The 12,552-nt window shown below is 39.4% G+C and overlaps 1 protein-coding gene across 1 annotated transcript in view; it reads left to right on the top strand.

Moving 5' to 3' along the window:
* The window catches only part of LOC113919660 (heterogeneous nuclear ribonucleoprotein A1-like), a 57,229-nt gene that overhangs the window by 19,817 nt on the left and 24,860 nt on the right, over window positions 1-12,552 (top strand). The window contains exon 2 of the mRNA XM_027589148.1: window positions 1,596-1,699. The gene's annotated coding sequence lies outside the window, so the exon portion shown is untranslated. The remainder of the gene's footprint in view (window positions 1-1,595; window positions 1,700-12,552) is intronic.

The raw sequence follows: 12,552 nt of genomic DNA, 5'->3' as shown, positions 1-12,552 counted from the left end.
CTGAGCTGAGATCAAGAGTCAGCACTTTTAAGTGACTGAGCCACCCAGGCACCCCTGTTGAGGCTTTTTATCATGAATGGATGTTATACTTTGTCAAATGCTTTTTCTGCATCTGTTGAAATGATCATATGGTTTTTATCTTTCTCTTGTTGATATGATGTATCAGGTTGATTGGTTTGCAAATATAGAACCACCCTTGCATCCCAGGAATAAATCTCTTTTGATCATGGTGAATGATTTTTTAAATGTATTGTTGGATTCAGTTTGCTAGTATTTTCTTGAGGATTTTTGCATCTGTGTTCATCATAGAAATTAGTGTGTAGTTCTCTTTTTTTGTGGTGTCTTTATCTGGTTTTGGAATCAGGGTAATACTGGACTCATAGAATGAATTTGGAAGCTTTACCTTCCCATTTTATTTTTTTGGAATAGTTTGAGAAGAATAGGTATTAAGTCCCCTTTAAATATTTGGTAGAATTTACCTGTGAAGCCATCTGGCCTTGGACTTTTGTTTGTTGAGAGTTTTTAAATTACTGATTCAATTTCATTGCGGGTAATCAGTCTGTTCAAATTTTCTATTTCTTCCTGATTCAGTTTCGGAGGTTATATGTATTTAGGAATTGATCCATTTCTTCCAGATTGTCCAATTTGTTGGCATATAATTTGTCATAACATTCTTTTACAATCCATTGTATTTCTGTGGTGTTGGTTGTTACTTCTCCTCTTCATATCTGATTTTGTTTATTTGGGTCCTCTCTCTTTATCTCTCTTTCTATGAATGTGGCTAAAGGTTTATCAATTTTGTTATCTTTTCAAAGAACCAGCTCCTGGTTTCATTGATCTGTTCTATTGGTTTTCTTTTTTTATTTTATTTTATTTTATTTTATTTTATTTTATAAAATTTTAATTATTTGACAGAGAGAGACACAGCGAGAGAGGGAACACAAGCAGGGGGAGTGGGAGAGGGAGAAGCAGGCTTCCCGTGGAGCAGGGAGCCCGACGTAGGGCTCGATCCCAGGACCCTGGGATCATGACCTGAGCCGAAGGCAGACGCTTAACGACTGAGCCACCCAGGAGCCCCTTGGTTTTCTTTTTTTAGTTTCTAATTCTTTTATTTCTGCTCTAATCTTTATTATTTTCTTCCTTCTACTCGTTTTGGGTTGTGTTTGTTCTTCTTTTTCTAGCTTCTTTATGTGAAGGTCAGGTTGTTTATTTGAGATTTTTCTTGCTCCTTGAGGTAAACCTGTATTCCTATAAACTTCCCTGTTGGAACACCTTTTGCTACATCCAAAAGATTTTGGACCCTAGTGTTTTCATTTTCTTTTGTCTCCATGTATTTTGTGATTTCCTCTTTGATTTCTTGGTTGACCCATTCATTGTTTAGTAGCATGTTATTTAACCTCCATGTATTTGTGTTCTTTCTAGGTTTTTTTCTTTTGAGTTGATTTCTAGTTTCATAGTATTATGGTCAAAAAAGATGCATGGTATGACTTCAGTCTCTTTGAATTTGTTGAGACTTGTTTTGTGGCCTAACATGTGATCTATTCTGGAGAATGTTCCATGTGCATGTGAAAACAATGTGTATTCTGCTGTTTTAGGATGGAATGTTCTGAATATATCTGCTAGATCCATCCAGTCCAATTTGTGATTCAAAGCCACTGTTTCCTTGTTGATTTTCTGTTTGGATGACCTATCCATTGATGTAAGTGGGGTGTTAAAGGCCCCTATTATTATTGTATTACTATCTATTACTTTCTTCATGTTTGTTATTAGCTGTTTTCTGCATTTGGGTGCTCCCATGTTGGGTGCATTAATATTTACATTTGTTACATCTTTTGTTGTAATTGTTGGATTTTTCTCTTTATGATTATATAGTGTCCTTCTTTGTCTCTTGTTACAGTCTTTGTTTTGTTTTTAACTACACTGCATACTGGGCATAGAGCCCAATGTGGGGCTTGAACTCACAACCCTGAGATTAAGACCTGAGCTGAAATCAAGAGTTAGACACTTAACCGACTGAGCCATCCAGGCGTCCCTACAGTCTTTGTTTGAGTCTATTTTGCCTGATATAAATATTGCTACCCCAGCATTGTTTTCGCTTCCATTTGCATGATAAATAGTTTTCCATCCTTTGACTTTTAATCTACATTTCTCTTTAGGTCTGAAATGAGTCTCTTTTAGGCAGCATATAGATAGATCTTGTTTTTTTAATCTATTCTGTCACCCTGTGTCTTTTCATTGGGGCTTTTAGTCCATTTAACATTAAAAGTAATTACTGATAAGTATGTACCTATATCCTTTTGTTACTTGTTTTATGGTTGTTTTTGTAGTTCTTCTCTGTATTTTTTTTTTCTTCTTTTGCTGTCTCTTGGTTTACTGGCTTCTTCTCATATACTTGGGTTCCTTTATATTTTTACATATCTATTACTGGTTTGGGGTTGCCATTAGGTTTATATATAACATCTTTTGCATATAACATATAACAATTTAATCTATATCAAGTTGATGGTTGCTCAAGTCCAAACCATGTTTACTCCTCTCCTTTCCACATTTTAGGTATATGGTGTCATACTTTACATCCTTTTAATTTGTGAATCCCTTAACACATTTTTATAGATATACATAATTTAACTGTTTTTGTGCTTCCCACTTTTCTCACTCCTACTTTTGATCTTTCCTTTGCACTCAAAGAGTCCCCTTTAACATTTCTCATAGGACTGGTTTATTGGTCATGAATTCCTTTAACTTTTGTTCATCTGGGAAACTCTTTATCTCTCCTTCTGTTCTGAATGGTAACCTTGCTGGATAGAGTATTCTTGGCTGCAGGTGTTTTTCTTTCAGCACTTTGAATATGCCATGCCACTCACTCCTGTCCTGCAAAGTTTCTGCTGAAAAATCAGCTAATAGCCTTATGCAGTTTCCCTCCTATGTAACTGTTTTCTCTTGCTGCTGTTAGAATTCTCTTTATCACTACTTTTTGCCATTTTAAAAAATATTTTATTTATTTATTTTAGAGAGAGAGAGCAAGAGAGCACAAGTAAGGAGCTGCAGAGGGAGAGGGAGAAGCAGGCTCCCACTGAGCACAGAGCCCAATGTGGGGCTCGATCCCAGCACCCTGGGATCATGACCTGAGCCAAAGGCAGACATTTAACCACCTGAGCCACCCAGGCACCCCAACTTTTTGCCATTTTAATTACTGTGTGTCTTATTGTGGACCTCCTTGGGTTGATTTTGTTGAGGGACCTTTGTGCCTTCTGTATCTGGACTTCTGTATCCTTCCCCAAATTTGGGAAGTTTTCAGCTATTATTTCTTCAAATACATTTTCTGTACACTTTTCTCTCTTTTCTCCTTCTGGGATTCCTTTTTTTTTTTTTTTTAAAGATTTTATTCATTTATTTGAGACAGAGACAATGAGAGATAGAGAGCATGAGAAGGAGGAGGGCCAGAGGGAGAAGCAGACTCCCCGCCGAGCAGGGAGCCCGATGCGGGACTCGATCCCGGGACTCCAGGATCATGACCTGAGCCGAAGGCAGTCGCTTAACCAACTGAGCCACCCAGGCGCCCTCCTTCTGGGATTCCTATAATGTGAATGTTATTATGCTGATGGTCACTAAGTTTCCTTAGTCTATTTTCATTTATTATTATTTTTTTTCTCTTCTGTTCAGCTTGGTTGCTTTCTGTTACTCTGTCCTCCAGGTCACTGATTTGTTTTTCTGCTTCATCTAATCTACTATTTATTCACTCTAGTGTACTTTTTATTTCAGCTATTGAGTTCTTCATCTCTCTCTCTCTCTTTTTTTTATGTTTTCTATCTCTTTGTTCAGGGTCTCACTGAGATCCTCCAGTCTTTTCTCAAGTCCAGTGAATATCTTACGACCAATACTTTAAGTTTTCTATCAAGGCTATTACTTATCTACATGTCATTTAGCTTTCTTGCTGTGATTTTACTGTTCTTTCATTTGGGATATATTCCTTTGTCTACTGATTTTGTCTAACCCTCTGTGTCTGTTTCTTTGTGTTAGGAAAGTCAGCTACATCTTCTGCCTTGAAAGTACTGGATTTACGAAGAAGAGGTCCTGTAATGCCCGGCAGTGCAGTATCCCCTGTTCACAGAACACTCCACAGGTGTTCTGTGAACACACACAGGTGTCTCCTATGTGTGTTGTCAAGACACACCTGCTAATGTAGCTGAGCTGCTTTTGTCATCAGTCCAGTCATCTGCAGTGGCTCTCTTTGCCCTTTGTGGGCTGGGGTTGGTCCCTGTGATGTTAGTGGGCTAGTCTGGGGCTGCCTTGGGCTTAAGGTGGATGTGAGTGTGAGGTGTGTGGTGTCAGCATCATAGGCTCCAGTGGAAGAGAAACTGCAGTTGCCAGGGACATAGGTAGGCCAAGTTGGAGGGGGTGGATCCATAGGAGAACGTAGAGAGTAAGGTTCACTGTTAGCAAGTTAGGTAGGAGTGTTGGTGCCACGCTGGTTCCTGCAGTGTCCATGTGCTTATGGGGGAGTGGAGGAGGCAGTGGAAGTAAATGGCACCTGCCAGCTCTTTTGTTTCTAGAGAAGTCTCCCAACGATCCCTGCCCATCCAGCAGAAGGTCTGAGATTAGTAAATACATCTCCTTCCTGTATACTCCATGCATTTTTTTTTTTTTTTTACCCCATGCATTTTTCAAAGTGCTGCTTCTATGCTGTACCTCTGCGGGGTGTTTGTTGTGCTCTCTCCTTAAGGGCAAGAACTCAGCTCCTTCTCACCCTCCTGGCTGTCCCATGAGGCCAGTGGTTTTTCAAGTTCCAGGTTTTAAGCCCTGCTGATTGCAAGAACTTGTGAAATTCAGCCCCTCTGGCTTTCAAAGCCAACTGTTATGGGGATTCACATTTCCCATGTGGGCTCCCTGATGTTAGAGTCTGTTTCCCCCCACACCTGTGCCCATGGCTCCCTTTCCCCCACAGACAGTCCCACAGGTTCATTTAGCTCCCCACCCCATCTCTGCCCTTCCTACCCTCTTCCATGTGGCTTCTTCTCTACATTTAGCTGTGGAGAGTCTATTCTACTAGTCTTCAGCTTATTTTCTGGTTTATTAACACTGATGTGTTATCTAGTTGTATCCATGGAATAAGTTAAGCTTAGGGTCCTCCTACTCTGCCATCTTCCTGGGAAGTCCCCATGATAACTTCTGAAGATAGAAAATGTGCCCGTATTTAGTTTGTTGCTTCTCAGCTCCAAATACTGCCTTTATTGCCTCTGAAAATTTAGATGAGCCCTTTAAAATGTATCCTTTAAAAAAATAAAATGAAATGAGGGGTGCCTGGGTGGCTCAGTCGGTTAAGCGTCTGCCTTCGGCTCAGGTCATGATCCCAGGGTCCTGGGATTGAGCCCCTCATCGGGCTCCCTGCTCAGCGGGGAGCCTGCTTCTCCCTCTCTCTCTGCCTGCCGCTCTGCCTTCTTGTGCTTGCTCTCTATCTCTCTGTCAAATAAATAAATAAAATCTTTAAAAAAATAATAAAAAAATAAAATGAAATAAAATAAAATGTATCCTTTATGCACAGTTGCAGATTTCTAAACTTTGCCAGTAGAGGGCACTTGGAGAGATGGGAGGAAGGAGCTTTCCATCTAGTTGCAGTGTGCTTCCTCAGCAAGTTCCTGCATTTCACAATGCTTCTTCAGCATCCAGCTACTACAGTGCTCCAGGGTCAGGAACACCAGCTTTTCCTGGCAACCACTTCAGATGATTTTTCAATGGAGGGTCTTCCATGAGACACCTCTTTTTGAACAGGCTTCCTGGGCAGGGAGCTTTCTAGCAAGTTCTACCAGCACTGCACCACAATGACTTCTCTTACACTCGGGAACCATAGGAGTCATTATCTCCAGGCAGGTCTGGTTTTCTGGGGGACTCTTCCTCAAGTGCTCTACCTTAGCCATAGGAATTGTGGCAGCTACATTTATCTGCTTATGTCTCCTTGTATATTTACTTTCCACTAGCCAATCCCTTATTGCTCCACTCCCCTGTAGTAGTTAATAATTCTTCATATTACAGTGTCCTCGTTTAAATTTCTTTATGGTTTCTGTCTCCTGATTGGATCCTAATTGATACAAATATAAAACATACATTCTCTATCACCTAACTCTTAGCATATGGTAAGAATATATATGATAGCCCCCACCTTAATAGTCTCCACTTGGCTTTAGCATTTTTAAGCTAATTATATTTCATATATCCTATTTCATTCTATTTAAAAAAAATTTTTTTTAAATTTATTTGTCAGAGAGAGACAGACACACGGAGAGAGCACAAGCAGGGGGAACAGCAGGCAGAGAAGCAGGCTCCCCACTGAGCAAGGAGCCCAATGCTGGACTCAATCCTAGGACCCCAGAATCATAACCTGAGCCAAAGGCAGACACCTAACTGACTGAGCCACCCAGGTGTCCCTATCATATTTCATTCTAAATAAAAGGCTAATACTAATTCATTCCTTCATTTAATTAAGGATCTTCTATGTGTCAGTTTCCGTTGCAAGGGCCTATAGATACAATAGCAGATAAAAAAAATCCAGCAAAAATCACTATTCTCACAGAGCTTGCATTCTATTGGGGGACCAAAACCAGGTAAATGATTAAAATATGTAGCATGCTAAATAGTGTTACGTTCTAAAGATAGAAATAAAGTAGGAAATGGGATATGAAATTTTAGGGAGGAGTTAGTTGAAATGAAAGGCCTAGGAAGACTTTATTGAAATTGTGACTTTTGAATAAAGATCTGAAGGCATGATTGAGTAGGCCATGTGGCTATCTGGGAAGAATATTCCAGGCAGAGGGAACAGCATGGACAAAGTCCCTGAGTAATGAGTATGCTAGTGTGTCAAAGTATAGTAAGGATACCAATGTGGCTGGACCACAGATAATGGTGTTGGAGGGAGTGAGGGAAGAAATAGGAGATGAGCTGAGAGAAGTTAGAAGAGAGGGCAAGATGATGATGGGTCTTCTAAGTCATAGGACTGACTGGCTTTTCTTCTGAAACATTGTCATCAATATACTGTTATTTTAAGAGTTCTTGTTTTTGCTTGCAAAATACTGATTACAAAAGTACTTGGTATTTTAGAATAGAAAAACAAAAAGAACCCTTTAAGATTGTTTTATAAGTGATCCCCATTCACTGCAATAGGGATAGAATTTCAGAAAACAACGTGAAAAGTAGTTTTTGTACTATGTTTTACATGCAATTTTAATTTAAATGAACATCTCAATTCAATTAAATCTAATACTGTGTAATTTTTTCTTTGGCATCATGAGAATCACTGTGAGGTTACTGAGCCTTAAGCAGTAATAGTTCCATTTATAATTGTTTGACAGTCAAATAAATACTCAAAAACTTTTTTTTTTTTTTTGTATTTTATAAATACTGTTGCGAATGTGGTTCTTGCAGGGACGTCTGGGTGGCTCAGTTGTTAAGTGCCTGCCTTCAGTTCAGGTCATGATCCCAAGGTCCTGGGATCAAGTCCCACATCGGGCTCCCTGCTCAGTAGGGAGCCTGCTTCTCCCTCTCCCACTCCCCCTGCTTGTGTTCCCTCTCTTGCTGTGGCTCTCTCTGTCAAAAAATAAATAAAATCTTTAAAAAAAAAAACGGAAAAAAAAGAATGTGGTTCTTCCAGTGGTGGCCCAAGAGACAGGGTGTTTACTTTTATACATTTAGGTTTTGCAGTATGTGATCTTTTCTAGTGGTTTTCTTTGCTGGGTGTTTGTTCAGAAGGAAATTAAACAGTTGTGAATATATGTTTTAGAAATTTTTAAAATTATTCTTTTAAAGATTTTATTTATTTATTTGAGAGAGAGAAAAAGCAAGGGAGCACAAGCAGAGGGGTGAGGCAGAGGCAGAGGGAGAACCAGACTCGCTCTGAGCGGGGAGCCCAATATGGGACTTGATCCCAGGGCTTTGGGATCATGACCTGAGCTGAAGGCAGATGTTTAACCAACTGAGCCACGCAGGTGACCCTGTTTTAGAAATTTTAAAAGTGGGGCCTTCAGCTCAGGTCATGATCACAGGGTCCTGGAATTGAGTCCCTCATTGGGCTCCCTGCTCAGTGAGGAGTTTGCTTCTACCTCTACCCCTGCCCCGCTCATGATCTCTCTCATGCTCAATCTCTCTCTCTCTCAAATAAATAAATAAATAAACCTTAAAAAAATTTTTTTAAAGCAACCTAAAGCATAAAAACAACTTGCCTTCATACTAAGAGCCTGGAAAAAAATTTTTGAGGGAGACCAGTTGTAAAGTATATTCCTAAAAAAACTTTTCAAAAAATGCTTTTTCCAAAAATCTGAACTTGAATGTCGTATATAAAATACTGAATGTAGGGTGCTTGGGTGGCTCAGTGGGTTAAGTGTCTGCCTTCGGCTCAGGTCATGATCTTGGAGTCCTGAGATCAGATCAGCCCCATTTAGGGCTCCCTGCTCACCAGGGAGTCTGCTTCTCCCTCTCCCTGTCTCCTCCCCACTGCTCATGCTCTGTCTCTCTCAAATAAATAAATAAAATCTTAAAAAAAATACTTAATGTATACATATATGAATATCAGTATATTTGTTTTATTTGCAGAGAATGATATCGATATAAAGATCACATTAAATTGAAAGTAAGCATTATTTTAAAAAGGCGCCTTTATTGTTATTTTAACAGGGCGCCTGGGTGGCTCAGTTGTTAAGCGTATGCCTTCGGCTCAGGTCATGATCCCAGGGTCCTGGGATCGAGTCCCACCATCGGGCTCCCTGCTCCATGGGAAGCGTGCTTCTCCCTCTCCCACTCCCCCTGCTTGTGTTCCTGCTCTTGCTATCTCTCTGTCAAATAAATAAAATCTTTAAAAAAGAAAGGAACCTCCCAAATCCACACATAAACATCACAAAAAAATAGAGAAATATTAATTTAATATTAATAATTATACCTGAGCATGTATTAAATTGAAAGCATTCAAATAAAGTAGAATTACTAAAACATAAAGAATACTAAGTTAGACATGCAAAAGGATGCTAAATTGAATAAAGAAAATCAAGTTTTAAAAAATGCTTTACAAAGTCACTTAGCAATTTACTCAAAAAAAATCATTCATATTGTAACTCTTCCTGTCCAATTATGTTTGTAGATCTCAGAATATAACCATAATATATCTTAAGCCTCAGAAGGAAGGTTTGTAAATGATTCAGCCAAATGGCCAGAAGTCATTACAACCTGCCTCTGACACTGTATCCTCCTTTCACTATACTATTGAGATATAGGAGAATCTAGGTCAGTGGTAATAGATGGCATTTAATATCATTCTAAATATTTCACACATCTGAATATTATTTTCAGGAAAATCTTAGAGAATTTACATTAATCATCAATAATAATACCTTATATGCTAGAATGCATTAGACTTTTCAAACTTACTCACATTCTTCAATTTCGTATTTAAATTCCATTCATTGAAACTTCCAAAGGAAACAAACAAAAAAATGGGGATTCTGAAAAAAAAAGAAAAGAAAGAAAGAGAAAGAAAGAAGAAAAGAAAGAGAAAAAGAAAAGAGAAAAAAATTTCATGAGCAAGGAAGTAAAAAGGTATTAGGTGTAGGTAGGAAAACATATAAGTGTTATACTAGCCTTAAATAGTATTCAACTAAGTTAATTTCTCTAGAAAAATAGCTATCTTCTGCTTACTGCTTCTTCTTGTTTATGCTTTGTCACCTTGAATTATACTTTAATTTCTCAAAGTCTAAGCCTGCATGAAACTGATTAAGAGGTATATTAACTTTCGATCACTGCCATAAAAAAGTATAATACACTTAGTGGCTTAAGACAACACAAATCTACTATTTTTTTAAAAAAATTTATTTATTTTAGAAAGAGAGAGAGTGAGAGAGCGCAAGAAGGGGGAGGGTCAGAGGGAGAAGCAGACTCCCTGCTGAGCAGGGAGGTCGATGTGGGACTTGATCCCGGGATCATGACCCGAGCCAAAGGCAGTCGCTTAACTAACTGAGCCACCCAGGCGTCCCCACAAATTTACTACTTTATAACTCTGTAGTTCCGAAGTCCAACATGGGTCTTTTTGGGCGAAAATCAAGTTGTCAGCAGGAATGCATTCATTCTGGAAGCTCTCAGGAAAAATCTCTTTATTTGCCTTTTCCAGCTTCCAGAATCCACTCACACTCCTTGGCTCAGGGCTCCTTTCTTCCATCTTTAAAACCAGTGACATTGCATCTCTCTGACCCTACCTCTCTTGTCACATCTCTTTCTCTGATTCTCTTTTTCTTATGTCTCCCTCATCCACTTTTTTTTAATTTAATTTTATTATGTTATGTTAATCACCATACATTACATCATTAGTTTTTGATGTAGTGTTCCATGATTTTATGAATCCTTGTGATTACATTAGATCAACCTGGACAATCTAGGATAATCTCCCATTTTAAGGCCATTTACTTAATCCTATGGGCAAAGTCCCTTTTGCCACATAAGGTAACATATTCATAAGTTCTAGAGATTAGGATGTAACATCTTGAGAAGAGGGTGCTATTCTGCCTATCACGAAAGCTTATATTTAAAGTCCCATTCTCTGACCACTACCTCCTATCTTTCCACTGCATCTCCTCATCCTCTAATTCTACAATCCTTTGAGCCCTTATGGGACCTTCACTTCATTGAGTCTACCACTTTTTCACTGTCTCTCATTTCCTCAAAGTCCTCTCTTCCCTCCTAATCAAACTAAATTCCATGGGTTATCATCACAGTCCCTCCTTTACACACATCCCTTACTCCCTTGCCCTTCTCTTGTCCTAGTCACTTGGTGAAAACCCAGCTCTGTTGACTCTAGCTCTCCCTCAGTCTGTCTTTGTCTTTGTGTAGCTGAACATGACTGGAGGAAAACAAGCCTTGCTGACTGGTCTCCTATTCAAGTCCATACCACAAACTTGACATGAGCTCTTGATTCTGCCTGGTACCCACATGCAATTTTTCTGGTCCATTCTCTTTCCCACTTTCCTAGAAGACCCTCTCATGCCTTCTCCTGTCTTCTCAAACCTCATACACTTACTTCTTCATTCTCATCTTTTTTTTTTTTAAGTTCCTATTTATTTATTTGAGAGAGAGAGAGAGAAAAAGCATGAGTGGTGGGCCAGAGGGAGAGGAACAAGCAGACTCCCCACTGAGCAGGGAGCCTGATGCAGGGCTCGATCCAGGACCCTGAGCTCATGATCCAAGCTGAAGGCAGATGACTTGACTCTTTCTTTACTGAGAAATGCAAAACAAGCAGAAGAGAGCCCTTCAGATTGCCACATATCTCTCTATAGGTCAGCTTCTGTCCTTACACTCTACCTTCTTCCTAATGGACCTTTGGAGTTAACCCAGGCCATCGTGATCTTGCATGTGGAAATTCATCTTTATTTCTAATAACTCTTCACTGAATTCTAGTCATTTTCTTCAGTTATGAATGTAGGTAGAAAACCACAGTAGCAATACCTATGCTTTTGCCATGAGTAAACATCATAAGGATTTTATACCATGAAACAGTTTTTGCATCTATTTCAGAATATTATACACATATGTATCACTACTTTAAAATTATGGTAGTTATTAAGTGCACTACTAGATTTTATGGCATTAATATAGAAACACATGTATTAAAGTATCACAGATTTTATTTTTAAAAAATGATTTTATAACTGTGTTTCAAAATAGTTATCTTTGTACTCCTATGTATTTTATGCATTTAAAAACATAACACTGAGGGGGATGCCTGGCTGGCTCAGTTGGTAGAGCATGCGAATCTTGATCTCAGGGTTGTGTGTTCAAGCCTCCCACTGGGAGTGGAGCACATGTAAAATAAAAAAAATTAAAAATGAAATTAAATTAAAAAATAAAACATAACACTGAGAAGTGTTCATAGGTTTCAACTGTTAAAGGATTCATGACAGAAGAGAGGGACTGTCCATGCTGCTATCTTTTTTTTATTTTTTAAGATTTTATTTATTTATTTGACAGAGAGAGAGAGAGCTAAAGCAGGAACACAAGCAGGGGGAGTGGGAGAGGGAGAAGCAGGCTTCCCGCTGAGCAGGGAGGCCAATGTGGGGCTCGATCCCAGGACCCTGGGATCATGACCTGAGCCGAAGGCAGACGCTTAACGACTGAGCCACCCAGGCGCCCCTCCATGCTGCTATCTAAAGCCAGTCCCTCCATCTGTGCACTAGAACCAATCTCCTTTCACCCATGATGACAGATGTAATCCTTTCACCCCTCTAGATCTATGCTCTGACTTCCTGCTCTGGACCCTGGAGCTGATCTCTATGGACAGTACCAACCAGATTTCCTCATATTCTGATTTTGCTTGGGTTTAGACAGTAGGAAGCACCAGCAGGACATAAAAGTATGGGAGGAGGGAGAAATTGAGGTATTTACCTGCAATCCCTTCCCAGAGACTTGGGTTGGCAGAACTCCTGTTTTCATCTTCGGTTGGGCAACCCTTTCCTGCCAAGGAAGCTCTCTCTCTGGATTCATATATAACTGCCCCTGATTTTTCTCCTCCAGGGGATCCTCCTTCTG

The sequence above is a fragment of the Zalophus californianus genome, chromosome 3, assembly GCF_009762305.2.
Source record: "Zalophus californianus isolate mZalCal1 chromosome 3, mZalCal1.pri.v2, whole genome shotgun sequence".
NCBI classification, from domain to species: domain Eukaryota; kingdom Metazoa; phylum Chordata; class Mammalia; order Carnivora; family Otariidae; genus Zalophus; species Zalophus californianus.
Note: the sequence above shows the minus strand (reverse complement) of the source record. Positions and strands in the feature narration are given on the sequence as shown.